Raw genomic sequence first — 26,796 nt, 5'->3', positions numbered from 1 at the left:
AAGTTACTATGTAGGAACAAGTTTGTATAGGTATTTCAAAGATGCCCAGAACTGAGCTAAACTTGGTATGTGTCCAACTCCTAGAAATAACTTCATGCCCCATCTCCCTTACTTCCAGCTAGTAAGGATCACATAATTCCTAACAAAGTTTTGACACATATTCCCAATTCGGGCATTCAGAACATATAGCACGTTGCTGTAAGCAAGCACATTCTCATTCAAAGATGCAAGTTACTATGTAGGAACAAGTTTGTATAGGTATTTCAAAGATGCCCAGAACTGAGCTAAACTTGGTATGTGTCCAACTCCTAGAAATAACTTCATGCCCCATCTCCCTTACTTCCAGCTAGTAAGGATCACATAATTCCTAACAAAGTTTTGACACAGATTCCCAATTCGGGCATTCAGAACATATAGCACGTTGCTGTAAGCAAGCACATTCTCATTCAAAGATGCAAGTTACTATGTAGGAACAAGTTTGTATAGGTATTTCAAAGATGCCCAGAACTGAGCTAAACTTGGTATGTGTCCAACTCCTAGAAATAACTTCATGCCCCATCTCCCTTACTTCCAGCTAGTTAGGATCACATAATTCCTAACAAAGTTTTGACACAGATTCCCAATTCGGGCATTCAGAACATATAGCACGTTGCTGTAAGCAAGCACATTCTCATTCAAAGTTGCAAGTTACTATGTAGGAACAAGTTTGTATAGGTATTTCAAAGATGCCCAGAACTGAGCTAAACTTGGTATGTGTCCAACTCCTAGAAATAACTTCATGCCCCATCTCCCTTACTTCCAGCTAGTAAGGATCACATAATTCCTAACAAAGTTTTGACACAGATTCCCTATTCGGGCATTCAGAACATATAGCACGTTGCTGCAAGCAAGCACATTCTCATTCAAAGATGCAAGTTACTATGTAGGAACAAGTTTGTATAGGTATTTCAAAGATGCCCAGAACTGAGCTAAACGTTGTATGTGTCCAACTCCTAGAAATAACTTCATGCCCCATCTCCCTTACTTTCAGCTAGTAAGGATCACATAATTCCTAACAAAGTTTTGACACAGATTCCCTATTCGGGCATTCAGAACATATTGCACATTGCTGCAAGCAAGCACATTTTCATTCAAAGATGCAAGTTACTATGGAGGAACAAGTTTGTATAGGTATTTCAAAGATGCCCAGAACTGAGCTAAACTTGGTATGTGTCCAACTCCTAGAAATAACTTCATGCCCCATCTCCCTTACTTCCAGCTAGTAAGGATCACATAATTCCTAACAAAGTTTTGACACAGATTCCCAATTCGGGCATTCAGAACATATAGCACATTGCTGTAAGCAAGCACATTTTCATTCAAAGTTGCAAGTTACTATGGAGGAACAAGTTTGTATAGGTATTTCAAAGATGCCCAGAACTGAGCTAAACTTGGTATGTGTCCAACTCCTAGAAATAACTTCATGCCCCATCTCCCTTACTTCCAGCTAGTAAGGATCACATAATTCCTAACAAAGTTTTGACACATATTCCCAATTCGGGCATTCAGAACATATAGCACGTTGCTGTAAGCAAGCACATTCTCATTCAAAGATGCAAGTTACTATGTAGGAACAAGTTTGTATAGGTATTTCAAAGATGCCCAGAACTGAGCTAAACTTGGTATGTGTCCAACTCCTAGAAATAACTTCATGCCCCATCTCCCTTACTTCCAGCTAGTAAGGATCACATAATTCCTAACAAAGTTTTGACACAGATTCCCAATTCGGGCATTCAGAACATATAGCACGTTGCTGTAAGCAAGCACATTCTCATTCAAAGTTGCAAGTTACTATGTAGGAACAAGTTTGTATAGGTATTTCAAAGATGCCCAGAACTGAGCTAAACTTGGTATGTGTCCAACTCCTAGAAATAACTTCATGCCCCATCTCCCTTACTTCCAGCTAGTAAGGATCACATAATTCCTAACAAAGTTTTGACACAGATTCCCAATTCGGGCATTCAGAACATGTAGCACGTTGCTGTAAGCAAGCACATTCTCATTCAAAGTTGCAAGTTACTATGTAGGAACAAGTTTGTATAGGTATTTCAAAGATGCCCAGAACTGAGCTAAACTTGGTATGTGTCCAACTCCTAGAAATAACTTCATGCCCCATCTCCCTTACTTCCAGCTAGTAAGGATCACATAATTCCTAACAAAGTTTTGACACAGATTCCCAATTCGGGCATTCAGAACATGTAGCACGTTGCTGTAAGCAAGCACATTCTGATTCAAAGTTGCAAGATACTATGTAGGAACAAGTTTGTATAGGTATTTCAAAGATGCCCAGAACTGAGCTAAACTTGGTATGTGTCCAACTCCTAGAAATAACTTCATGCCCCATCTCCCTTACTTCCAGCTAGTAAGGATCACATAATTCCTAACAAAGTTTTGACACAGATTCCCAATTCGGGCATTCAGAACATATAGCACGTTGCTGTAAGCAAGCAGATTCTCATTCAAAGATGCAAGTTACTATGTAGGAACAAGTTTGTATAGGTATTTCAAAGATGCCCAGAACTGAGCTAAACTTGGTATGTGTCCAACTCCTAGAAATAACTTCATGCCCCATCTCCCTTACTTCCAGCTAGTAAGGATCACATAATTCCTAACAATGTTTTCACACAGATTCCCAAATCGGGCATTAAGAACATATAGCACGTTGGTGTAAGCAAGCACATTTTCATTCAAAGTTGCAAGTTACTATGTAGGAACAAGTTTGTATAGGTATTTCAAAGATGCCCAGAACTGAGCTAAACTTGGTATGTGTCCAACTCCTAGAAATAACTTCATGCCCCATCTCCCTTACTTCCAGCTAGTAAGGATCACATAATTCCTAACAAAGTTTTGACACAGATTCCCAATTCGGGCATTCAGAACATATAGCACGTTGCTGTAAGCAAGCACATTTTCATTCAAAGTTGCAAGTTACTAGGTAGGAACAAGTTTGTATAGGTATTTCAAAGATGCCCAGAACTGAGCTAAACTTGATATGTGTCCAACTCCTAGAAATAACTTCATGCCCCATCTCCCTTACTTCCAGCTAGTAAGGATCACATAATTCCTAACAAAGTTTTGACACAGATTCCCTATTCGGGCATTCAGAACATATAGCACGTTGCTATAAGCAAGCAGATTCTCATTCAAAGATGCAAGTTACTAGGTAGGAACAAGTTTGTATAGGTATTTCAAAGATGCCCAGAACTGAGCTCAACTTGGTATGTGTCCAACTCCTAGAAATAACTTCATGCCCCATCTCCCTTACTTCCAGCTAGTAAGGATCACATAATTTCTAACAAAGTTTTGACACAGATTCCCAATTCGGGCATTCAGAACATATAGCACGTTGCTGCAATCAAGCACATTCTCATTCAAAGATGCAAGTTACTATGTAGGAACAAGTTTGTATAGGTATTTCAAAGATGCCCAGAACTGAGCTAAACTTGGTATGTGTCCAACTCCTAGAAATAACTTCATGCCCCATCTCCCTTACTTCCAGCTAGTAAGGATCACATAATTTCTAACAAAGTTTTGACACAGATTCCCTATTCGGGCATTCAGAACATATAGCACGTTGCTGCAATCAAGCACATTCTCATTCAAAGATGGAAGTTACTAGGTAGGAACAAGTTTGTATAGGTATTTCAAAGATGCCCAGAACTGAGCTAAACTTGGTATGTGTCCAACTCCAAGAAATAACTTCATGCTCCATCTCCCTTACTTCCAGCTAGTAAGGATCACATAATTCCTAAGAAAGTTTTGACACAGATTCCCTATTCGGGCATTCAGAACATATAGCACGTTGCTGCAAGCAAGCACATTCTCATTCAAAGTTGCAAGTTACTATGTAGGAACAAGTTTGTATAGGTATTTCAAAAATGCCCAGAACTGAGCTAAACTTGGTATGTGTCCAACTCCTAGAAATAACTTCATGCCCCATCTCCCTTACTTCCAGCTAGTAAGGATCACATAATTCCTAACAAAGTTTTGACACAGATTCCCAATTCGGGTATTCAGAACATATAGCACGTTGCTGTAAGCAAGCACATTCTCATTCAAAGATGCAAGTGACTATGTAGGAACAAGTTTGTATAGGTATTTCAAAGATGCCCAGAACTGAGCTAAACTTGGTATGTGTCCAACTCCTAGAAATAACTTCACGCCCCATCTCCCTTACTTCCAGCTAGTAAGGATCACATAATTCCTAACAAAGTTTTGACACAGATTCCCTATTCGGGCATTCAGAACATATAGCACGTTGCTGTAAGCAAGAACATTCTCATTCAAAGATGCAAGTTACTATGTAGGAACAAGTTTGTATAGGTATTTCAAAGATGCCCAGAACTGAGCTAAACTTGGTATGTGTCCAACTCCTAGAAATAACTTCATGCCCCATCTCCCTTACTTCCAGCTAGTAAGGATCACATAATTCCTAACAAAGTTTTGACACAGATTCCCAATTCGGGCATTCAGAACATATAGCACGTTGCTGTAAGCAAGCAGATTCCCATTCAAAGATGCAAGTTACTATGTAGGAACAAGTTTGTATAGGTATTTCAAAGATGCCCAGAACTGAGCTAGACTTGCTATGTGTCCAACTCCTAGAAATACCTTCATGCCCCATCTCCCTTACTTCCAGCTAGTAAGGATCACATAATTCCTAACAAAGTTTTGACACAGATTCCCAATTCGGGCATTCAGAACATATAGCACGTTGCTGTAAGCAATCACATTTTCATTCAAAGTTGCAAGTTACTATGTAGGAACAAGTTTGTATAGGTATTTCAAAGATGCCCAGAACTGAGCTAAACTTGGTATGTGTCCAACTCCTAGAAATAACATCATGCCCCATCTCCCTTACTTCCAGCTAGTAAGGATCACATAATTCCTAACAGTTTTGGCACAGATTCCCAATTCGGGCATTCAGAACATATAGCACGTTGCTGTAAGCAAGCACATTCTCATTCAAAGATGCAAGTTACTATGTAGGAACAAGTTTGTATAGGTATTTCAAAGATGCCCAGAACTGAGCTAAACTTGGTATGTGTCCAACTCCTAGAAATAACTTCATGCCCCATCTCCCTTACTTCCAGCTAGTAAGGATCACATAATTCCTAACAAAGTTTTGACACATATTGCCAATTCGGGCACTCAGAACATATAGCACGTTGCTGTAAGCAAGCACATTCTCATTCAAAGATGCAAGTTACTATGTAGGAACAAGTTTGTATAGGTATTTCAAAGATGCCCAGAACTGAGCTAAACTTGGTATGTGTCCAACTCCTAGAAATAACTTCATGCCCCATCTCCCTTACTTCCAGCTAGTAAGGATCACATAATTCCTAACAAAGTTTTGACACAGATTCCCAATTCGGGCATTCAGAACATATAGCACGTTGCTGTAAGCAAGCACATTTTCATTCAAAGTTGCAAGTTACTATGGAGGAACAAGTTTGTATAGGTATTTCAAAGATGCCCAGAACTGAGCTAAACTTGGTATGTGTCCAACTCCTAGAAATAACTTCATGCCCCATCTCCCTTACTTCCAGCTAGTAAGGATCACAAAATTCCTAAAAAAGTTTTGACACAGATTCCCAATTCGGGCATTCAGAACATATAGCACGTTGCTGTAAGCAAGCACATTTTCATTCAAAGTTGCAAGTTACTATTTAGGAACAAGTTTGTATAGGTATTTCAAAGATGCCCAGAACTGAGCTAAACTTGGTATGTGTCCAACTCCTAGAAATAACTTCATGCCCCATCTCCCTTACTTCCAGCTAGTAAGGATCACATAATTCCTAACAAAGTTTTGACACAGATTCCCAATTCGGGCATTCAGAACATATAGCACGTTGCTGTAAGCAAGCACATTCTCATTCAAAGTTGCAAGTTACTATGTAGGAACAAGTTTGTATAGGTATTTCAAAGATGCCCAGAACTGAGCTAAACTTGGTATGTGTCCAACTCCTAGAAATAACTTCATGCCCCATCTCCCTTACTTCCAGCTAGTAAGGATCACATAATTCCTACCAAAGTTTTGACACAGATTCCCAATTCGGGCATTCAGAACATATAGCACGTTGCTGTAAGCAAGCACATTCTCATTCAAAGTTGCAAGTTACTATGTAGGAACAAGTTTGTATAGGTATTTCAAAGATGCCCAGAACTGAGCTAAACTTGGTATGTGTCCAACTCCTAGAAATAACTTCATGCCCCATCTCCCTTACTTCCAGCTAGTAAGGATCACATAATTCCTAACAAAGTTTTGACACAGATTCCCTATTCGGGCATTCAGAACATATAGCACGTTGCTGCAAGCAAGCACATTCTCATTCAAAGATGCAAGTTACTATGTAGGAACAAGTTTGTATAGGTATTTCAAAGATGCCCAGAACTGAGCTAAACTTGGTATGTGTCCAACTCCTAGAAATAACTTCATGCCCCATCTCCCTTACTTCCAGCTAGTAAGGATCACATAATTCCTAACAAAGTTTTGACACAGATTCCCAATTCGGGCATTCAGAACATATAGCACGTTGCTGTAAGCAAGCAGATTCCCATTCAAAGATGCAAGTTACTATGTAGGAACAAGTTTGTATAGGTATTTCAAAGATGCCCAGAACTGAGCTAGACTTGCTATGTGTCCAACTCCTAGAAATAACTTCATGCCCCATCTCCCTTACTTCCAGCTAGTAAGGATCACATAATTCCTAACAAAGTTTTGACACAGATTCCCAATTCGGGCATTCAGAACATATAGCACGTTGCTGTAAGCAAGCACATTCTCATTCAAAGATGCAAGTTACTATGTAGGAACAAGTTTGTATAGGTATTTCAAAGATGCCCAGAACTGAGCTAAAGTTGGTATGTGTCCAACTCCTAGAAATAACTTCATGCCCCATCTCCCTTACTTCCAGCTAGTAAGGATCACATAATTCCTAACAAAGTTTTGACACAGATTCCCAATTCGGGCATTCAGAACATATAGCACGTTGCTGTAAGCAAGCACATTTTCATTCAAAGTTGTAAGTTACTATGTAGGAACAAGTTTGTATAGGTATTTCAAAGATGCCCAGAACTGAGCTAAACTTGGTATGTGTCCAACTCCTAGAAATACCTTCATGCCCCATCTCCCTTACTTCCAGCTAGTAAGGATCACATAATTCCTAACAAAGTTTTGACACAGATTCCCAATTCGGGCATTCAGAACATATAGCACGTTGCTGTAAGCAATCACATTCTCATTCAAAGTTGCAAGTTACTATGTAGGAACAAGTTTGTATAGGTATTTCAAAGATGCCCAGAACTGAGCTAAACTTGGTATGTGTCCAACTCCTAGAAATAACATCATGTCCCATCTCCCTTACTTCCAGCTAGTAAGGATCACATAATTCCTAACAGTTTTGGCACAGATTCCCAATTCGGGCATTCAGAACATATAGCACGTTGCTGTAAGCAAGCACATTCTCATTCAAAGATGCAAGTTACTATGTAGGAACAAGTTTGTATAGGTATTTCAAAGATGCCCAGAACTGAGCTAAACTTGGTATGTGTCCAACTCCTAGAAATAACTTCATGCCCCATCTCCCTTACTTCCAGCTAGTAAGGATCACATAATTCCTAACAAAGTTTTGACACAGATTCCCAATTCGGGCGCTCAGAACATATAGCACGTTGCTGTAAGCAAGCACATTCTCATTCAAAGATGCAAGTTACTATGTAGGAACAAGTTTGTATAGGTATTCCAAAGATGCCCAGAACTGAGCTAAACTTGGTATGTGTCCAACTCCTAGAAATAACATCATGCCCCACCTCCCTTACTTCCAGCTAGTAAGGATCACATAATTCCTAACAAAGTTTTGACACAGATTCCCAATTCGGGCATTCAGAACATATAGCACGTTGCTGTAAGCAAGCACATTTTCATTCAAAGTTGCAAGTTACTATGGAGGAACAAGTTTGTATAGGTATTTCAAAGATGCCCAGAACTGAGCTAAACTTGGTATGTGTCCAACTCCTAGAAATAACTTCATGCCCCATCTCCCTTACTTCCAGCTAGTAAGGATCACAAAATTCCTAAAAAAGTTTTGACACAGATTCCCAATTCGGGCATTCAGAACATATAGCACGTTGCTGTAAGCAAGCACATTTTCATTCAAAGTTGCAAGTTACTATTTAGGAACAAGTTTGTATAGGTATTTCAAAGATGCCCAGAACTGAGCTAAACTTGGTATGTGTCCAACTCCTAGAAATAACTTCATGCCCCATCTCCCTTACTTCCAGCTAGTAAGGATCACATAATTCCTAACAAAGTTTTGACACAGATTCCCAATTCGGGCATTCAGAACATATAGCACGTTGCTGTAAGCAAGCACATTCTCATTCAAAGATGCAAGTTACTATGTAGGAACAAGTTTGTATAGGTATTTCAAAGATGCCCAGAACTGAGCTAAACTTGGTATGTGTCCAACTCCTAGAAATAACTTCATGCCCCATCTCCCTTACTTCCAGCTAGTAAGGATCACATAATACCTAACAAAGTTTTGACACAGATTCCCAATTCGGGCATTCAGAACATATAGCACGTTGCTGCAAGCAAGCACATTTTCATTCAAAGATGCAAGTTACTATGGAGGAACAAGTTTGTATAGGTATTTCAAAGATGCCCAGAACTGAGCTAAACTTGGTATGTGTCCAACTCCTAGAAATAACTTCATGCCCCATCTCCCTTACTTCCAGCTAGTAAGGATCACATAATTCCTAACAAAGTTTTGACACAGATTCCCAATTCGGGCATTCAGAACATATAGCACGTTGCTGTAAGCAAGCACATTTTCATTCAAAGATGCAAGTTACTATGTAGGAACAAGTTTGTATAGGTATTTCAAAGATGCCCAGAACTGAGCTAAACTTGGTATGTGTCCAACTCCTAGAAATAACTTCATGCCCCATCTCCCTTACTTCCAGCTAGTAAGGATCACATAATTCCTAACAAAGTTTTGACACATATTCCCAATTCGGGCATTCAGAACATATAGCACGTTGCTGTAAGCAAGCACATTCTCATTCAAAGATGCAAGTTACTATGTAGGAACAAGTTTGTATAGGTATTTCAAAGATGCCCAGAACTGAGCTAAACTTGGTATGTGTCCAACTCCTAGAAATAACTTCATGCCCCATCTCCCTTACTTCCAGCTAGTAAGGATCACATAATTCCTAACAAAGTTTTGACACAGATTCCCAATTCGGGCATTCAGAACATATAGCACGTTGCTGTAAGCAAGCACATTCTCATTCAAAGATGCAAGTTACTATGTAGGAACAAGTTTGTATAGGTATTTCAAAGATGCCCAGAACTGAGCTAAACTTGGTATGTGTCCAACTCCTAGAAATTACTTCATGCCCCATCTCCCTTACTTCCAGCTAGTAAGGATCACATAATTCCTAACAAAGTTTTGACACAGATTCCCAATTCGGGCATTCAGAACATATAGCACGTTGCTGTAAGCAAGCACATTCTCATTCAAAGTAGCAAGTTACTATGTAGGAACAAGTTTGTATAGGTATTTCAAAGATGCCCAGAACTGAGCTAAACTTGGTATGTGTCCAACTCCTAGAAATAACTTCATGCCCCATCTCCCTTACTTCCAGCTAGTAAGGATCACATAATTCCTAACAAAGTTTTGACACAGATTCCCTATTCGGGCATTCAGAACATATAGCACGTTGCTGCAAGCAAGCACATTCTCATTCAAAGATGCAAGTTACTATGTAGGAACAAGTTTGTATAGGTATTTCAAAGATGCCCAGAACTGAGCTAAACGTTGTATGTGTCCAACTCCTAGAAATAACTTCATGCCCCATCTCCCTTACTTCCAGCTAGTAAGGATCACATAATTCCTAACAAAGTTTTGACACAGATTCCCTATTCGGGCATTCAGAACATATAGCACATTGCTGCAAGCAAGCACATTCTCATTCAAAGATGCAAGTTACTATGGAGGAACAAGTTTGTATAGGTATTTCAAAGATGCCCAGAACTGAGCTAAACTTGGTATGTGTCCAACTCCTAGAAATAACTTCATGCCCCATCTCCCTTACTTCCAGCTAGTAAGGATCACATAATTCCTAACAAAGTTTTGACACAGATTCCCAATTCGGGCATTCAGAACATATAGCACATTGCTGTAAGCAAGCACATTTTCATTCAAAGTTGCAAGTTACTATGTAGGAACAAGTTTGTATAGGTATTTCAAAGATGCCCAGAACTGAGCTAAACTTGGTATGTGTCCAACTCCTAGAAATAACTTCATGCCCCATCTCCCTTACTTCCAGCTAGTAAGGATCACATAATTCCTAACAAAGTTTTGACACATATTCCCAATTCGGGCATTCAGAACATATAGCACGTTGCTGTAAGCAAGCACATTCTCATTCAAAGATGCAAGTTACTATGTAGGAACAAGTTTGTATAGGTATTTCAAAGATGCCCAGAACTGAGCTAAACTTGGTATGTGTCCAACTCCTAGAAATAACTTCATGCCCCATCTCCCTTACTTCCAGCTAGTAAGGATCACATAATTCCTAACAAAGTTTTGACACAGATTCCCAATTCGGGCATTCAGAACATATAGCACGTTGCTGTAAGCAAGCACATTCTCATTCAAAGTTGCAAGTTACTATGTAGGAACAAGTTTGTATAGGTATTTCAAAGATGCCCAGAACTGAGCTAAACTTGGTATGTGTCCAACTCCTAGAAATAACTTCATGCCCCATCTCCCTTACTTCCAGCTAGTAAGGATCACATAATTCCTAACAAAGTTTTGACACAGATTGCCAATTCGGGCATTCAGAACATATAGCACGTTGCTGTAAGCAAGCACATTCTCATTCAAAGATGCAAGTTACTATGTAGGAACAAGTTTGTATAGGTATTTCAAAGATGCCCAGAACTGAGCTAAACTTGGTATGTGTCCAACTCCTAGAAATAATTTCATGCCCCATCTCCCTTACTTCCAGCTAGTAAGGATCACATAATTCCTAACAAAGTTTTGACACAGATTCCCTATTCGGGCATTCAGAACATATAGCACGTTGCTGCAAGCAAGCAAATTCTCATTCAAAGATGCAAGTTACCATGTAGGAACAAGTTTGTATAGGTATTTCAAAGATGCCCAGAACTGAGCTAAACGTTGTATGTGTCCAACTCCTAGAAATAACTTCATGCCCCATCTCCCTTACTTCCAGCTAGTAAGGATCACATAATTCCTAACAAAGTTTTGACACAGATTCCCTATTCGGGCATTCAGAACATATAGCACGTTGCTGCAAGCAAGCACATTCTCATTCAAAGATGCAAGTTACTATGTAGGAACAAGTTTGTATAGGTATTTCAAAGATGCCCAGAACTGAGCTAAACTTGGTATGTGTCCAACTCCTAGAAATAACTTCATGCCCCATCTCCCTTACTTCCAACTAGTAAGGATCACATAATTCCTAACAAAGTTTTGACACAGATTCCCAATTCGGGCATTCAGAACATATAGCACGTTGCTGTAAGCAAGCACATTTTCATTCAAAGATGCAAGTTACTATGGAGGAACAAGTTTGTATAGGTATTTCAAAGATGCCCAGAACTGAGCTAAACTTGGTATGTGTCCAACTCCTAGAAATAACTTCATGCCCCATCTCCCTTACTTCCAGCTAGTAAGGATCACATAATTCCTAACAAAGTTTTGACACAGATTCCCAATTCGGGCATTCAGAACATATAGCACGTTGCTGTAAGCAAGCACATTCTCATTCAAAGATGCAAGTTACTATGTAGGAACAAGTTTTATAGGTATTTCAAAGATGCCCAGAACTGAGCTAAACTTGGTATGTGTCCAACTCCTAGAAATAACTTCATGCCCCATCTCCCTTACTTCCAGCTAGTAAGGATCACATAATTCCTAACAAAGTTTTGACACAGATTCCCTATTCGGGCATTCAGAACATATAGCACGTAGCTGCAAGCAAGCACATTCTCATTCAAAGATGCAAGTTACTATGTAGGAACAAGTTTGTATAGGTATTTCAAAGATGCCCAGAACTGAGCTAAACGTTGTATGTGTCCAACTCCTAGAAATAACTTCATGCCCCATCTCCCTTACTTCCAGCTAGTAAGGATCACATAATTCCTAACAAAGTTTTGACACAGATTCCCTATTCGGGCATTCAGAACATATAGCACGTTGCTGTAAGCAAGCACATTCTCATTCAAAGATGCAAGTTACTATGTAGGAACAAGTTTGTATAGGTATTTCAAAGATGCCCAGAACTGAGCTAAACTTGGTATGTGTCCAACTCCTAGAAATAACTTCATGCCCCATCTCCCTTACTTCCAGCTAGTAAGGATCACATAATTCCTAACAAAGTTTTGACACAGATTCCCAATTCGGGCATTCAGAACATATAGCACGTTGCTGTAAGCAAGCACATTCTCATTCAAAGTTGCAAGTTACTATGTAGGAACAAGTTTGTATAGGTATTTCAAAGATGCCCAGAACTGAGCTAAACTTGGTATGTGTCCAACTCCTAGAAATAACTTCATGCCCCATCTCCCTTACTTCCAGCTAGTAAGGATCACATAATTCCTAACAAAGTTTTGACACAGATTGCCAATTCGGGCATTCAGAACATATAGCACGTTGCTGTAAGCAAGCACATTCTCATTCAAAGATGCAAGTTACTATGTAGGAACAAGTTTGTATAGGTATTTCAAAGATGCCCAGAACTGAGCTAAACTTGGTATGTGTCCAACTCCTAGAAATAACTTCATGCCCCATCTCCCTTACTTCCAGCTAGTAAGGATCACATAATTCCTAACAAAGTTTTGACACAGATTCCCTATTCGGGCATTCAGAACATATAGCACGTTGCTGCAAGCAAGCAAATTCTCATTCAAAGATGCAAGTTACTATGTAGGAACAAGTTTGTATAGGTATTTCAAAGATGCCCAGAACTGAGCTAAACGTTGTATGTGTCCAACTCCTAGAAATAACTTCATGCCCCATCTCCCTTACTTCCAGCTAGTAAGGATCACATAATTCCTAACAAAGTTTTGACACAGATTCCCTATTCGGGCATTCAGAACATATAGCACGTTGCTGCAAGCAAGCACATTCTCATTCAAAGATGCAAGTTACTATGTAGGAACAAGTTTGTATAGGTATTTCAAAGATGCCCAGAACTGAGCTAAACTTGGTATGTGTCCAACTCCTAGAAATAACTTCATGCCCCATCTCCCTTACTTCCAGCTAGTAAGAATCACATAATTCCTAACAAAGTTTTGACACAGATTCCCAATTCGGGCATTCAGAACATATAGCACGTTGCTGTAAGCAAGCACATTCTCATTCAAAGTTGCAAGTTACTATGTAGGAACAAGTTTGTATAGGTATTTCAAAGATGCCCAGAACTGAGCTAAACTTGGTATGTGTCCAACTCCTAGAAATAACTTCATGCCCCATCTCCCTTACTTCCAGCTAGTAAGGATCACATAATTCCTAACAAAGTTTTGACACAGATTCCCTATTCGGGCATTCAGAACATATAGCACGTTGCTGCAAGCAAGCACATTTTCATTCAAAGATGCAAGTTACTATGGAGGAACAAGTTTGTATAGGTATTTCAAAGATACCCAGAACTGAGCTAAACTTGGTATGTGTCCAACTCCTAGAAATAACTTCATGCCCCATCTCCCTTACTTCCAGCTAGTAAGGATCACATAATTCCTAACAAAGTTTTGACACAGATTCCCAATTCGGGCATTCAGAACATATAGCACGTTGCTGTAAGCAAGCACATTCTCATTCAAAGTTGCAAGTTACTATGTAGGAACAAGTTTGTATAGGTATTTCAAAGATGCCCAGAACTGAGCTAAACTTGGTATGTGTCCAACTCCTAGAAATAACTTCATGCCCCATCTCCCTTACTTCCAGCTAGTAAGGATCACATAATTCCTAACAAAGTTTTGACACAGATTCCCAATTCGGGCATTCAGAACATATAGCACGTTGCTGTAAGCAAGCACATTCTCATTCAAAGATGCAAGTTACTATGTAGGAACAAGTTTTATAGGTATTTCAAAGATGCCCAGAACTGAGCTAAACTTGGTATGTGTCCAACTCCTAGAAATAACTTCATGCCCCATCTCCCTTACTTCCAGCTAGTAAGGATCACATAATTCCTAACAAAGTTTTGACACAGATTCCCTATTCGGGCATTCAGAACATATAGCACGTAGCTGCAAGCAAGCACATTCTCATTCAAAGATGCAAGTTACTATGTAGGAACAAGTTTGTATAGGTATTTCAAAGATGCCCAGAACTGAGCTAAACGTTGTATGTGTCCAACTCCTAGAAATAACTTCATGCCCCATCTCCCTTACTTCCAGCTAGTAAGGATCACATAATTCCTAACAAAGTTTTGACACAGATTCCCTATTCGGGCATTCAGAACATATAGCACGTTGCTGTAAGCAAGCACATTCTCATTCAAAGATGCAAGTTACTATGTAGGAACAAGTTTGTATAGGTATTTCAAAGATGCCCAGAACTGAGCTAAACTTGGTATGTGTCCAACTCCTAGAAATAACTTCATGCCCCATCTCCCTTACTTCCAGCTAGTAAGGATCACATAATTCCTAACAAAGTTTTGACACAGATTCCCAATTCGGGCATTCAGAACATATAGCACGTTGCTGTAAGCAAGCACATTCTCATTCAAAGTTGCAAGTTACTATGTAGGAACAAGTTTGTATAGGTATTTCAAAGATGCCCAGAACTGAGCTAAACTTGGTATGTGTCCAACTCCTAGAAATAACTTCATGCCCCATCTCCCTTACTTCCAGCTAGTAAGGATCACATAATTCCTAACAAATTTTTGACACAGATTCCCTATTCGGGCATTCAGAACATATAGCACGTTGCTGTAAGCAAGCACATTCTCATTCAAAGATGCAAGTTACTATGTAGGAACAAGTTTGTATAGGTATTTCAAAGATGCCCAGAACTGAGCTAAACTTGGTATGTGTCCAACTCCTAGAAATAACTTCATGCCCCATCTCCCTTACTTCCAGCTAGTAAGGATCACATAATTCCTAACAAAGTTTTGACACAGATTCCCAATTCGGGCATTCAGAACATATAGCACGTTGCTGTAAGCAAGCAGATTCCCATTCAAAGATGCAAGTTACTATGTAGGAACAAGTTTGTATAGGTATTTCAAAGATGCCCAGAACTGAGCTAGACTTGCTATGTGTCCAACTCCTAGAAATAACTTCATGCCCCATCTCCCTTACTTCCAGCTAGTAAGGATCACATAATTCCTAACAAAGTTTTGACACAGATTCCCAATTCGGGCATTCAGAACATATAGCACGTTGCTGTAAGCAAGCACATTCTCATTCAAAGTTGCAAGTTACTATGTAGGAACAAGTTTGTATAGGTATTTCAAAGATGCCCAGAACTGAGCTAAACTTGGTATGTGTCCAACTCCTAGAAATAACTTCATGCCCCATCTCCCTTACTTCCAGCTAGTAAGGATCACATAATTGCTAACAAAGTATTGACACAGATTCCCTATTCGGGCATTCAGAACATATAGCACGTTGCTGCAAGCAAGCACATTCTCATTCAAAGATGCAAGTTACTATGTAGGAACAAGTTTGTATAGGTATTTCAAAGATGCCCAGAACGGAGCTAAACGTTGTATGTGTCCAACTCCTAGAAATAACTTCATGCCCCATCTCCCTTACTTCCAGCTAGTAAGGATCACATAATTCCTAACAAAGTTTTGACACAGATTCCCTATTCGGGCATTCAGAACATATAGCACGTTGCTGCAAGCAAGCACATTCTCATTCAAAGATGCAAGTTACTATGGAGGAACAAGTTTGTATAGGTATTTCAAAGATGCCCAGAACTGAGCTAAACTTGGTATGTGTCCAACTCCTAGAAATAACTTCATGCCCCATCTCCCTTACTTCCAGCTAGTAAGGATCACATAATTCCTAACAAAGTTTTGACACAGATTCCCAATTCGGGCATTCAGAACATATAGCACATTGCTGTAAGCAAGCACATTTTCATTCAAAGTTGCAAGTTACTATGTAGGAACAAGTTTGTATAGGTATTTCAAAGATGCCCAGAACTGAGCTAAACTTGGTATGTGTCCAACTCCTAGAAATAACTTCATGCCCCATCTCCCTTACTTCCAGCTAGTAAGGATCACATAATTCCTAACAAAGTTTTGACACATATTCCCAATTCGGGCATTCAGAACATATAGCACGTTGCTGTAAGCAAGCACATTCTCATTCAAAGATGCAAGTTACTATGTAGGAACAAGTTTGTATAGGTATTTCAAAGATGCCCAGAACTGAGCTAAACTTGGTATGTGTCCAACTCCTAGAAATAACTTCATGCCCCATCTCCCTTACTTCCAGCTAGTAAGGATCACATAATTCCTAACAAAGTTTTGACACAGATTCCCAATTCGGGCATTCAGAACATATAGCACGTTGCTGTAAGCAAGCACATTCTCATTCAAAGTTGCAAGTTACTATGTAGGAACAAGTTTGTATAGGTATTTCAAAGATGCCCAGAACTGAGCTAAACTTGGTATGTGTCCAACTCCTAGAAATAACTTCATGCCCCATCTCCCTTACTTCCAGCTAGTAAGGATCACATAATTCCTAACAAAGTTTTGACACAGATTGCCAATTCGGGCATTCAGAACATATAGCACGTTGCTGTAAGCAAGCACATTCTCATTCAAAGATGCAAGTTACTATGTAGGAACAAGTTTGTATAGGTATTTCAAAGATGCCCAGAACTGAGCTAAACTTGGTATGTGTCCAACTCCTAGAAATAATTTCATGCCCCATCTCCCTTACTTCCAGCTAGTAAGGATCACATAATTCCTAACAAAGTTTTGACACAGATTCCCTATTCGGGCATTCAGAACATATAGCACGTTGCTGCAAGCAAGCACATTCTCATTCAAAGATGCAAGTTACCATGTAGGAACAAGTTTGTATAGGTATTTCAAAGATGCCCAGAACTGAGCTAAACGTTGTATGTGTCCAACTCCTAGAAATAACTTCATGCCCCATCTCCCTTACTTCCAGCTAGTAAGGATCACATAATTCCTAACAAAGTTTTGACACAGATTCCCTATTCGGGCATTCAGAACATATAGCACGTTGCTGCAAGCAAGCACATTCTCATTCAAAGATGCAAGTTACTATGTAGGAACAAGTTTGTATAGGTATTTCAAAGATGCCCAGAACTGAGCTAAACTTGGTATGTGTCCAACTCCTAGAAATAACTTCATGCCCCATCTCCCTTACTTCCAGCTAGTAAGGATCACATAATTCCTAACAAAGTTTTGACACAGATTCCCAATTCGGGCATTCAGAACATATAGCACGTTGCTGTAAGCAAGCACATTCTCATTCAAAGTTGCAAGTTACTATGTAGGAACAAGTTTGTATAGGTATTTCAAAGATGCCCAGAACTGAGCTAAACTTGGTATGTGTCCAACTCCTAGAAATAACTTCATGCCCCATCTCCCTTACTTCCAGCTAGTAAGGATCACATAATTCCTAACAAAGTTTTGACACAGATTCCCTATTCGGGCATTCAGAACATATAGCACGTTGCTGCAAGCAAGCACATTTTCATTCAAAGATGCAAGTTACTATGGAGGAACAAGTTTGTATAGGTATTTCAAAGATACCCAGAACTGAGCTAAACTTGGTATGTGTCCAACTCCTAGAAATAACTTCATGCCCCATCTCCCTTACTTCCAGCTAGTAAGGATCACATAATTCCTAACAAAGTTTTGACACAGATTCCCAATTCGGGCATTCAGAACATATAGCACGTTGCTGTAAGCAAGCACATTCTCATTCAAAGTTGCAAGTTACTATGTAGGAACAAGTTTGTATAGGTATTTCAAAGATGCCCAGAACTGAGCTAAACTTGGTATGTGTCCAACTCCTAGAAATAACTTCATGCCCCATCTCCCTTACTTCCAGCTAGTAAGGATCACATAATTCCTAACAAAGTTTTGACACAGATTCCCAATTCGGGCATTCAGAACATATAGCACGTTGCTGTAAGCAAGCACATTCTCATTCAAAGATGCAAGTTACTATGTAGGAACAAGTTTTATAGGTATTTCAAAGATGCCCAGAACTGAGCTAAACTTGGTATGTGTCCAACTCCTAGAAATAACTTCATGCCCCATCTCCCTTACTTCCAGCTAGTAAGGATCACATAATTCCTAACAAAGTTTTGACACAGATTCCCTATTCGGGCATTCAGAACATATAGCACGTTGCTGCAAGCAAGCACATTCTCATTCAAAGATGCAAGTTACTATGTAGGAACAAGTTTGTATAGGTATTTCAAAGATGCCCAGAACTGAGCTAAACGTTGTATGTGTCCAACTCCTAGAAATAACTTCATGCCCCATCTCCCTTACTTCCAGCTAGTAAGGATCACATAATTCCTAACAAAGTTTTGACACAGATTCCCTATTCGGGCATTCAGAACATATAGCACGTTGCTGTAAGCAAGCACATTCTCATTCAAAGATGCAAGTTACTATGTAGGAACAAGTTTGTATAGGTATTTCAAAGATGCCCAGAACTGAGCTAAACTTGGTATGTGTCCAACTCCTAGAAATAACTTCATGCCCCATCTCCCTTACTTCCAGCTAGTAAGGATCACATAATTCCTAACAAAGTTTTGACACAGATTCCCAATTCGGGCATTCAGAACATATAGCACGTTGCTGTAAGCAAGCACATTCTCATTCAAAGTTGCAAGTTACTATGTAGGAACAAGTTTGTATAGGTATTTCAAAGATGCCCAGAACTGAGCTAAACTTGGTATGTGTCCAACTCCTAGAAATAACTTCATGCCCCATCTCCCTTACTTCCAGCTAGTAAGGATCACATAATTCCTAACAAAGTTTTGACACAGATTCCCTATTCGGGCATTCAGAACATATAGCACGTTGCTGCAAGCAAGCACATTCTCATTCAAAGATGCAAGTTACTATGTAGGAACAAGTTTGTATAGGTATTTCAAAGATGCCCAGAACTGAGCTAAACGTTGTATGTGTCCAACTCCTAGAAATAACTTCATGCCCCATCTCCCTTACTTCCAGCTAGTAAGGATCACATAATTCCTAACAAAGTTTTGACACAGATTCCCTATTCGGGCATTCAGAACATATAGCACGTTGCTGCAAGCAAGCACATTCTCATTCAAAGATGCAAGTTACTATGGAGGAACAAGTTTGTATAGGTATTTCAAAGATGCCCAGAACTGAGCTAAACTTGGTATGTGTCCAACTCCTAGAAATAACTTCATGCCCCATCTCCCTTACTTCCAGCTAGTAAGGATCACATAATTCCTAACAAAGTTTTGACACAGATTCCCAATTCGGGCATTCAGAACATATAGCACATTGCTGTAAGCAAGCACATTTTCATTCAAAGTTGCAAGTTACTATGTAGGAACAAGTTTGTATAGGTATTTCAAAGATGCCCAGAACTGAGCTAAACTTGGTATGTGTCCAACTCCTAGAAATAACTTCATGCCCCATCTCCCTTACTTCCAGCTAGTAAGGATCACATAATTCCTAACAAAGTTTTGACACATATTCCCAATTCGGGCATTCAGAACATATAGCACGTTGCTGTAAGCAAGCACATTCTCATTCAAAGATGCAAGTTACTATGTAGGAACAAGTTTGTATAGGTATTTCAAAGATGCCCAGAACTGAGCTAAACTTGGTATGTGTCCAACTCCTAGAAATAACTTCATGCCCCATCTCCCTTACTTCCAGCTAGTAAGGATCACATAATTCCTAACAAAGTTTTGACACAGATTCCCAATTCGGGCATTCAGAACATATAGCACGTTGCTGTAAGCAAGCACATTCTCATTCAAAGTTGCAAGTTACTATGTAGGAACAAGTTTGTATAGGTATTTCAAAGATGCCCAGAACTGAGCTAAACTTGGTATGTGTCCAACTCCTAGAAATAACTTCATGCCCCATCTCCCTTACTTCCAGCTAGTAAGGATCACATAATTCCTAACAAAGTTTTGACACAGATTGCCAATTCGGGCATTCAGAACATATAGCACGTTGCTGTAAGCAAGCACATTCTCATTCAAAGATGCAAGTTACTATGTAGGAACAAGTTTGTATAGGTATTTCAAAGATGCCCAGAACTGAGCTAAACTTGGTATGTGTCCAACTCCTAGAAATAATTTCATGCCCCATCTCCCTTACTTCCAGCTAGTAAGGATCACATAATTCCTAACAAAGTTTTGACACAGATTCCCTATTCGGGCATTCAGAACATATAGCACGTTGCTGCAAGCAAGCAAATTCTCATTCAAAGATGCAAGTTACCATGTAGGAACAAGTTTGTATAGGTATTTCAAAGATGCCCAGAACTGAGCTAAACGTTGTATGTGTCCAACTCCTAGAAATAACTTCATGCCCCATCTCCCTTACTTCCAGCTAGTAAGGATCACATAATTCCTAACAAAGTTTTGACACAGATTCCCTATTCGGGCATTCAGAACATATAGCACGTTGCTGCAAGCAAGCACATTCTCATTCAAAGATGCAAGTTACTATGTAGGAACAAGTTTGTATAGGTATTTCAAAGATGCCCAGAACTGAGCTAAACTTGGTATGTGTCCAACTCCTAGAAATAACTTCATGCCCCATCTCCCTTACTTCCAGCTAGTAAGGATCACATAATTCCTAACAAAGTTTTGACACAGATTCCCAATTCGGGCATTCAGAACATATAGCACGTTGCTGTAAGCAAGCACATTCTCATTCAAAGTTGCAAGTTACTATGTAGGAACAAGTTTGTATAGGTATTTCAAAGATGCCCAGAACTGAGCTAAACTTGGTATGTGTCCAACTCCTAGAAATAACTTCATGCCCCATCTCCCTTACTTCCAGCTAGTAAGGATCACATAATACCTAACAAAGTTTTGACACAGATTCCCTATTCGGGCATTCAGAACATATAGCACGTTGCTGCAAGCAAGCACATTTTCATTCAAAGATGCAAGTTACTATGGAGGAACAAGTTTGTATAGGTATTTCAAAGATACCCAGAACTGAGCTAAACTTGGTATGTGTCCAACTCCTAGAAATAACTTCATGCCCCATCTCCCTTACTTCCAGCTAGTAAGGATCACATAATTCCTAACAAAGTTTTGACACAGATTCCCAATTCGGGCATTCAGAACATATAGCACGTTGCTGTAAGCAAGCACATTCTCATTCAAAGTTGCAAGTTACTATGTAGGAACAAGTTTGTATAGGTATTTCAAAGATGCCCAGAACTGAGCTAAACTTGGTATGTGTCCAACTCCTAGAAATAACTTCATGCCCCATCTCCCTTACTTCCAGCTAGTAAGGATCACATAATTCCTAACAAAGTTTTGACACAGATTCCCAATTCGGGCATTCAGAACATATAGCACGTTGCTGTAAGCAAGCACATTCTCATTCAAAGATGCAAGTTACTATGTAGGAACAAGTTTTATAGGTATTTCAAAGATGCCCAGAACTGAGCTAAACTTGGTATGTGTCCAACTCCTAGAAATAACTTCATGCCCCATCTCCCTTACTTCCAGCTAGTAAGGATCACATAATTCCTAACAAAGTTTTGACACAGATTCCCTATTCGGGCATTCAGAACATATAGCACGTAGCTGCAAGCAAGCACATTCTCATTCAAAGATGCAAGTTACTATGTAGGAACAAGTTTGTATAGGTATTTCAAAGATGCCCAGAACTGAGCTAAACGTTGTATGTGTCCAACTCCTAGAAATAACTTCATGCCCCATCTCCCTTACTTCCAGCTAGTAAGGATCACATAATTCCTAACAAAGTTTTGACACAGATTCCCTATTCGGGCATTCAGAACATATAGCACGTTGCTGTAAGCAAGCACATTCTCATTCAAAGATGCAAGTTACTATGTAGGAACAAGTTTGTATAGGTATTTCAAAGATGCCCAGAACTGAGCTAAACTTGGTATGTGTCCAACTCCTAGAAATAACTTCATGCCCCATCTCCCTTACTTCCAGCTAGTAAGGATCACATAATTCCTAACAAAGTTTTGACACAGATTCCCAATTCGGGCATTCAGAACATATAGCACGTTGCTGTAAGCAAGCACATTCTCATTCAAAGTTGCAAGTTACTATGTAGGAACAAGTTTGTATAGGTATTTCAAAGATGCCCAGAACTGAGCTAAACTTGGTATGTGTCCAACTCCTAGAAATAACTTCATGCCCCATCTCCCTTACTTCCAGCTAGTAAGGATCACATAATTCCTAACAAAGTTTTGACACAGATTGCCAATTCGGGCATTCAGAACATATAGCACGTTGCTGTAAGCAAGCACATTCTCATTCAAAGATGCAAGTTACTATGTAGGAACAAGTTTGTATAGGTATTTCAAAGATGCCCAGAACTGAGCTAAACTTGGTATGTGTCCAACTCCTAGAAATAACTTCATGCCCCATCTCCCTTACTTCCAGCTAGTAAGGATCACATAATTCCTAACAAAGTTTTGACACAGATTCCCTATTCGGGCATTCAGAACATATAGCACGTTGCTGCAAGCAAGCAAATTCTCATTCAAAGATGCAAGTTACTATGTAGGAACAAGTTTGTATAGGTATTTCAAAGATGCCCAGAACTGAGCTAAACGTTGTATGTGTCCAACTCCTAGAAATAACTTCATGCCCCATCTCCCTTACTTCCAGCTAGTAAGGATCACATAATTCCTAACAAAGTTTTGACACAGATTCCCTATTCGGGCATTCAGAACATATAGCACGTTGCTGCAAGCAAGCACATTCTCATTCAAAGATGCAAGTTACTATGTAGGAACAAGTTTGTATAGGTATTTCAAAGATGCCCAGAACTGAGCTAAACTTGGTATGTGTCCAACTCCTAGAAATAACTTCATGCCCCATCTCCCTTACTTCCAGCTAGTAAGAATCACATAATTCCTAACAAAGTTTTGACACAGATTCCCAATTCGGGCATTCAGAACATATAGCACGTTGCTGTAAGCAAGCACATTCTCATTCAAAGTTGCAAGTTACTATGTAGGAACAAGTTTGTATAGGTATTTCAAAGATGCCCAGAACTGAGCTAAACTTGGTATGTGTCCAACTCCTAGAAATAACTTCATGCCCCATCTCCCTTACTTCCAGCTAGTAAGGATCACATAATTCCTAACAAAGTTTTGACACAGATTCCCAATTCGGGCATTCAGAACATATAGCACGTTGCTGTAAGCAAGCAGATTCCCATTCAAAGTTGCAAGTTACTATGTAGGAACAAGTTTGTATAGGTATTTCAAAGATGCCCAGAACTGAGCTAGACTTGCTATGTGTCCAACTCCTAGAAATAACTTCATGCCCCATCTCCCTTACTTCCAGCTAGTAAGGATCACATAATTCCTAACAAAGTTTTGACACAGATTCCCAATTCGGGCATTCAGAACATATAGCACGTTGCTGTAAGCAAGCACATTCTCATTCAAAGTTGCAAGTTACTATGTAGGAACAAGTTTGTATAGGTATTTCAAAGATGCCCAGAACTGAGCTAAACTTGGTATGTGTCCAACTCCTAGAAATAACTTCATGCCCCATCTCCCTTACTTCCAGCTAGTAAGGATCACATAATTCCTAACAAAGTTTTGACACAGATTCCCTATTCGGGCATTCAGAACATATAGCACGTTGCTGCAAGCAAGCACATTCTCATTCAAAGATGCAAGTTACTATGTAGGAACAAGTTTGTATAGGTATTTCAAAGATGCCCAGAACTGAGCTAAACGTTGTATGTGTCCAACTCCTAGAAATAACTTCATGCCCCATCTCCCTTACTTCCAGCTAGTAAGGATCACATAATTCCTAACAAAGTTTTGACACAGATTCCCTATTCGGGCATTCAGAACATATAGCACATTGCTGCAAGCAAGCACATTCTCATTCAAAGATGCAAGTTACTATGGAGGAACAAGTTTGTATAGGTATTTCAAAGATGCCCAGAACTGAGCTAAACTTGGTATGTGTCCAACTCCTAGAAATAACTTCATGCCCCATCTCCCTTACTTCCAGCTAGTAAGGATCACATAATTCCTAACAAAGTTTTGACACAGATTCCCAATTCGGGCATTCAGAACATATAGCACATTGCTGTAAGCAAGCACATTTTCATTCAAAGTTGCAAGTTACTATGTAGGAACAAGTTTGTATAGGTATTTCAAAGATGCCCAGAACTGAGCTAAACTTGGTATGTGTCCAACTCCTAGAAATAACTTCATGCCCCATCTCCCTTACTTCCAGCTAGTAAGGATCACATAATTCCTAACAAAGTTTTGACACATATTCCCAATTCGGGCATTCAGAACATATAGCACGTTGCTGTAAGCAAGCACATTCTCATTCAAAGATGCAAGTTACTATGTAGGAACAAGTTTGTATAGGTATTTCAAAGATGCCCAGAACTGAGCTAAACTTGGTATGTGTCCAACTCCTAGAAATAACTTCATGCCCCATCTCCCTTACTTCCAGCTAGTAAGGATCACATAATTCCTAACAAAGTTTTGACACAGATTCCCAATTCGGGCATTCAGAACATATAGCACGTTGCTGTAAGCAAGCACATTCTCATTCAAAGTTGCAAGTTACTATGTAGGAACAAGTTTGTATAGGTATTTCAAAGATGCCCAGAACTGAGCTAAACTTGGTATGTGTCCAACTCCTAGAAATAACTTCATGCCCCATCTCCCTTACTTCCAGCTAGTAAGGATCACATAATTCCTAACAAAGTTTTGACACAGATTGCCAATTCGGGCATTCAGAACATATAGCACGTTGCTGTAAGCAAGCACATTCTCATTCAAAGATGCAAGTTACTATGTAGGAACAAGTTTGTATAGGTATTTCAAAGATGCCCAGAACTGAGCTAAACTTGGTATGTGTCCAACTCCTAGAAATAATTTCATGCCCCATCTCCCTTACTTCCAGCTAGTAAGGATCACATAATTCCTAACAAAGTTTTGACACAGATTCCCTATTCGGGCATTCAGAACATATAGCACGTTGCTGCAAGCAAGCAAATTCTCATTCAAAGATGCAAGTTACCATGTAGGAACAAGTTTGTATAGGTATTTCAAAGATGCCCAGAACTGAGCTAAACGTTGTATGTGTCCAACTCCTAGAAATAACTTCATGCCCCATCTCCCTTACTTCCAGCTAGTAAGGATCACATAATTCCTAACAAAGTTTTGACACAGATTCCCTATTCGGGCATTCAGAACATATAGCACGTTGCTGCAAGCAAGCACATTCTCATTCAAAGATGCAAGTTACTATGTAGGAACAAGTTTGTATAGGTATTTCAAAGATGCCCAGAACTGAGCTAAACTTGGTATGTGTCCAACTCCTAGAAATAACTTCATGCCCCATCTCCCTTACTTCCAGCTAGTAAGGATCACATAATTCCTAACAAAGTTTTGACACAGATTGCCAATTCGGGCATTCAGAACATATAGCACGTTGCTGTAAGCAAGCACATTCTCATTCAAAGATGCAAGTTACTATGTAGGAACAAGTTTGTATAGGTATTTCAAAGATGCCCAGAACTGAGCTAAACTTGGTATGTGTCCAACTCCTAGAAATAACTTCATGCCCCATCTCCCTTACTTCCAGCTAGTAAGGATCACATAATTCCTAACAAAGTTTTGACACAGATTCCCTATTCGGGCATTCAGAACATATAGCACGTTGCTGCAAGCAAGCAAATTCTCATTCAAAGATGCAAGTTACTATGTAGGAACAAGTTTGTATAGGTATTTCAAAGATGCCCAGAACTGAGCTAAACGTTGTATGTGTCCAACTCCTAGAAATAACTTCATGCCCCATCTCCCTTACTTCCAGCTAGTAAGGATCACATAATTCCTAACAAAGTTTTGACACAGATTCCCTATTCGGGCATTCAGAACATATAGCACGTTGCTGCAAGCAAGCACATTCTCATTCAAAGATGCAAGTTACTATGTAGGAACAAGTTTGTATAGGTATTTCAAAGATGCCCAGAACTGAGCTAAACTTGGTATGTGTCCAACTCCTAGAAATAACTTCATGCCCCATCTCCCTTACTTCCAGCTAGTAAGAATCACATAATTCCTAACAAAGTTTTGACACAGATTCCCAATTCGGGCATTCAGAACATATAGCACGTTGCTGTAAGCAAGCACATTCTCATTCAAAGTTGCAAGTTACTATGTAGGAACAAGTTTGTATAGGTATTTCAAAGATGCCCAGAACTGAGCTAAACTTGGTATGTGTCCAACTCCTAGAAATAACTTCATGCCCCATCTCCCTTACTTCCAGCTAGTAAGGATCACATAATTCCTAACAAAGTTTTGACACAGATTCCCTATTCGGGCATTCAGAACATATAGCACGTTGCTGCAAGCAAGCACATTCTCATTCAAAGATGCAAGTTACTATGGAGGAACAAGTTTGTATAGGTATTTCAAAGATACCCAGAACTGAGCTAAACTTGGTATGTGTCCAACTCCTAGAAATAACTTCATGCCCCATCTCCCTTACTTCCAGCTAGTAAGGA

This window comes from Diceros bicornis, chromosome 27 (genome assembly GCF_020826845.1).
Source record: "Diceros bicornis minor isolate mBicDic1 chromosome 27, mDicBic1.mat.cur, whole genome shotgun sequence".
In the NCBI taxonomy this organism is placed as follows: Eukaryota; Metazoa; Chordata; class Mammalia; order Perissodactyla; family Rhinocerotidae; genus Diceros; species Diceros bicornis.
Note: the sequence above shows the minus strand (reverse complement) of the source record.